The sequence below is a fragment of the Elephantulus edwardii genome, unplaced genomic scaffold (genome assembly GCF_000299155.1).
Source record: "Elephantulus edwardii isolate Elephantulus edwardi_28Jun2011 unplaced genomic scaffold, EleEdw1.0 scaffold00341, whole genome shotgun sequence".
Lineage (NCBI taxonomy): Eukaryota > Metazoa > Chordata > Mammalia > Macroscelidea > Macroscelididae > Elephantulus > Elephantulus edwardii.
Genome location: NW_006400091.1, coordinates 19927 through 25056, shown reverse-complemented (window position 1 = coordinate 25056; position 5130 = coordinate 19927).

Here is a 5130-nt window from a genome sequence, read left to right as displayed (position 1 = left end):
TTCCTTCCTTCCTTCCTTCTTGCTTTCATGCTTTCCTTCTTGCTTGCTTTCTTTCTTTTTTAGAAATCACCAATGTTTTCTACAAAAGCTGCATCATTTTGCATTCTCACCAACAGTGGACAAAAGTTCTCATTTCCCCACACCCTTGCCAACATATCTTCTTTTCTGAGTTTTTTGTTAGGTTGGTTGCTTTCTGTTTTCTTGGTCATCACAATGAGAAAAAAATTTCTGTGATTTGTGTGTCTTTTGTGATTAATGATACTGGGCATGTTTTACATGCTGGGGGCCTTGGCAGCCATTGGAATACTCCTATTGGTGGAATTTTTGTCCACGTCCTTTACCTATGTGTTTCTCGTTTTGCAGTTGTGTACAGTGACAATCATCTTCTTCTGCCATGAAAGGAAAAAACCCCAAAAATAAACAAAAAAAAGAAAAGTATTTTTAACAAAAAAAGATTAATTTCCTTCCCAGTAGTAGGTAACATTTTTCCATTGTGTTTTACTAAGTTTTACCTATATATTAAAAAGTTAGGCCTGTGATTGATGCTGTTTTCTTTTTGTTTAATTTCTATTTTCATCATTTTTTTGTGTGTGTACCCTCAAATCAGATCTGACTGGTATAGGAGGGCATTGTCCCTCCTTCTAAAGCAGAGCATCTTGTGGATTTAAACCTTTCACCTCTGGGATTGCAGTGCAGTTTCTTGAACACTGTTTTCTAGTTTGTCTTTTTTTTTAAGAATGGAGAAGTTCTAAGTAACTAGAACTCTACGTTGGAGATACTTGTTTTCTTTTCCTTTTATTAACTGGATCTCAATTTTGCCATATGTAATAGCGAAGTTGTGGTGATGAATAGATTAAAGCACCTCACTGTTAACCAAAAAGTTGGTGGTTCAAACATACCAGCTACTCTAAAGAAGAACAATGAGTCATGAATATTTACAATCTTAGAAACACTATAGGAAAGTTGTGCTCTATCCCATGCATAGTGTCACTATGCATTAAGATGGACTCAATGTCAGTGGGTTGGTGGGTGGATGGATGGATATTAAATAGGGAAGTTACATGAAATACACCAGAAGGGTTCCAGATTGCTAAAATTCAAAATATTAAATCAGTACAATTGTAGCTACTCTGAAAGAAGTCAAAGTGGTACAAATTCAGAGCAATGGTTGAACACTCAGCTACTAACACAAAAATCAGCAGTTTCAACTCACTCACACTTTTATGAGAAGAAGATGTGGCCAGGCAATCTGATTTTGTCAAAACCTTGGAAACCCTGCGAAGCAGTTCTACACCATGAGTTGAAATTGACTTAAAGTCAATTGGTTATTTTGAGTTTTAAATTTTTCCCCCCTTTGAGAATGAGTATATCCATGTGTAGGACACTGTAGTGACTTAATGGTAAAGAATTGCATTGCCAACGCAAAGGTACATGGTTCAAGTTCACCAGCTTCTGTGTGAGAAAGTTGGACAATCTCATCCCATTAAATTATCTGCTTCTAAAAACCCACTGGTTGGTTCAGGCTTGATGGTACACAACAACATATCTGTGTGTGTGTGTGTGTGTGTGTGTGTGTGTGTGTGTGTGTATAATTTGAGTGAAAGATTACAAAGTTAGTTTTTACTTGACCATACATACGTTGTTGTTGTTATGTGCCATCGAGTCACTTGAGACTCATAGCAACCCTATGCACAACAGCTCTAAACTCTGCTCTGTCCTGTGCCAATCACACTATCTCGACACTCCCATCCCGATTATCCCAGTCACTGAATCAATCCACCTCATAGAGGGCCTTCCCCTCCTGCGCTGTCCCTCCACCCTCCCAAGCATGATGTCCTTCTCCAAGGACCGGCCTCTCCTCAAAACATGTCCAAAGTATGTTAGATGGAGACTCAGAATCCTTGCCTCCAAGGAGCATCCTGGTTTAATCCTTTCCAGGATGAATCTGTTTGTTTTCCTAGCAGTCCACAGTACTCTCAATACTCTTCTCCAGCACCACAGCTCAAAGGCATCAATTCTATCCTCCTTGGTCATTGTCCAACTATCTGATGCATAACAAGTGATTGCGAAGACCATGGCCTGTATCAGATGCACCTTAGTCTCCAGAGAGATACCATTGCTCTTCAGTGCTTTGGAGAGGACCCTAATAGCAGATTTTCTCATGGCAATGTGTCTTTTAATTTCCTGGCTACTGGTGCCAAGAGTGTTAACTGTGGAGCCAAGCAAACTAAAGCTGTAAACAATCTCAATCTCTTCACCATCCATCCTGATGCTGCCAATTGGTCCAGTGGTGAGAATCTTTGTCTTCTTGGCATTGAGCCTCAATCCATATTGAAGCCTGCAGTTCTTGACCCTCTGCAGCAGGTGCTATATATACATTGTGTTTTAAAACATTAATTCAATATACACTTTGTGACTGTACTTTTCCAACCTCCTTATGATTTTTATTTTCTTTAATCCTTTAATTCTATCCCTTCCTGCCTTCATGGCTTTATCCTTAGGTAAATGAAAGCACTTTTTTAAAAAGTCATCCTTGAAATGATAAAAACTGCAGTCTTCGATATGGATTACTTCTCAGCTTCAAGAAAAGAAAACACAAGTTGCAGTTGTTGTTTTGTGCTGTTGAGTCACCTACAACTCATAGTGACCCTATGTACAACACCCCTAAACCCTGCTCTATCATGCGCCAAACTTTTTGTCTCTGACACACCTATCCCGATTACTCCAGTCACTGAATCAATCTCATAGAGGACTTTCCTCCCTTGAGCTGTCCCTTCATCCTCCCAAGCATGACAACCTTCTCTAAGGACTGGTCCCTCCTTGCAACATGTCCAGATTATGTCAAATAAAGCTTCAGAATCCTTGCCTCTAAGGAGCAGCCAAGTCTAATCCTCTCTAAGATGAACCTGTATGGTCTCCCAGCAGTCCATGGTATATTCAATACTCTTCTCCAGCACCACAGCTCAAAGGCATTACTCCCCTTCTATAATCCCTAATCATTGTCCAGCTTTCTGATGCATAGCAAGTAATTGCAAAGACTATGGCCTGGATCAGGTGCACCTTAGTCTCCAGACTGATATCATTGCTCTTCAGTATTTCAGAGAGGTCTCTGACAGAGGACTTTTCCAACTCAATTTGTCATTCGATTTCTTTGCTTCTGGTACCAAGAGTGTTGATTATGGAGCCAAGCAAACTAAAGCCATTAACAATCTCAGTATCTTCACCATCTATCATGATGTTGCCAATCAGCCCAGTGGTGAGAATCTTTTGTTTTCTTGATGTTGAGCTTCAATCCATATAGGAGGCTGCAGTCCTTGACCTTCTGCAGAAAACCCTTTAGGTACTCCTCAGTTTCAGTGACCAGGGTTGTGTAATCTGTGTAACGCAGATTGTTCATGAGCCTTCAGTCAAAATTATAATAGATGGAGAAAGAACTAAAGTCGTCAATGATCTAATCTTACTTGGATCAACAATCAACACCATTGGTATCAGCAGTCAGGAAATCAGGGGACATATTGCATTGGGGAAGCCCACCGTCAGAGAGCTTTCCAAAATTCTGAATAGCAATGATGTCAGTCTGAAGATCAAGGTACATCTGATTCAGGCCATCCACTTCCTCCTAATCACTTGCTATGCATCAAAAAGCTGGACAATGAATAAGAATGACAGAAGAATTGATATCTTTAAGTTGTGGTGCTGGAGAAGAGTAATGAATAACCTATGGAATGTCAAAAGAATAAACACATGTATCTTAGGGAAAGTGCAGGTAGAGTGCTCTTTGGAGACAAATATGGGATGGTGAAGCTTCGTGGACATGTAGCTAGGTTGGGCTATTCCTTAGAAAGGGACAACATGCATGGAATGATGGAGGGTCAGTGAATAAGAGAAAAAACCTCAATGAGATGTATTGATACAGTTACTTCATGAATGGGCTGTAGTGTGTCAGAAATTATGATGGCACAGGATAGGACAGGGTTTAGGTTATTCATAGGGTTGCTATGATTTGTACTCAACTCAGTGGCACCTAACAACAACAACAACATGCTGTATATAATACTGTCATCGTTTTAAGAGTGATCAGAGATGGTAGTAGCTGAGCATCATCTAATTATTATGGTCTCAGAGTTGTGGAAGTTGAGATTCTGCTGGTTCATTACTACTTTGGGTTCATTATTTCAATACATCTTTCCTTTTCTTCCTTATTCTTTCTTCTGAACAGGAAGAGACCAATATCTGTACCTTAGATAGTTGCTTGCAAGTTTTGATGCCCTACTCATTACTGTCCAAGTAAGATTTGTGGAATAAATTATGCCAATTGATCTTGATATCTCCTAAGACTACAGTCCCAAAGTCCTAGAACCAGCAACTCATTCCCCCAGGGTAATTGATTCTGATTAAGAAGCTTTCACATTTCCCCCTGTTGACTCTTATATACTTTGGATGTATTTACAGCATATTCTAGTAAGATTATTAAAATATCATTTGCCAAACTATATTTTAATGTATATAGAAATTTTCACCTCTCCATATTTGTTCATCTTCCCTTGTTACCGATAGATTTGCTGCTGCCTGTATTTCTTGAAGAGCTCTCTGTATCTTCATTTTCTTTAGCAGCATTATGCTGATAATACACTTCCAGTATAGTCTTCATCCATCTTCATATATGTCTATTATTATTTACTTGTTTTTACTCCCTGTTCCTTCCTGACCCATCTCTGAAAACCATCAAATAATACTTCCTACAGCCAAATCTTTTTTGTTATTGTTGATTGCCTTCAAGTCGAGTACGACTCATAGTGACCCTATAAACAAAAGTCCTGAAGCCCCTCTACAACTACTGACATTTATTAAAGTTCATATAGTTTCCAAGATATGTTATTTAGGAAGTGGATGCCACTCTTGCTTCCAAATCTGTCATAGTACATTGTTGTTGTTGTTATATGCCATTGAGTCACCTGCAATGTATAGCAACCCTATGTACAGCAGCTCTGAACCCTTCCCTGTCCTGAGCCAGTCTGATTAATTCAGACACATCAACCCCTATTGCCCCAGTTACTGTGTAGATCCATCTCTTCCTGGGTCTTCCTCCCATTCTCTGTCCATCCACCCTTTCAGGTATAATGTCCTTCT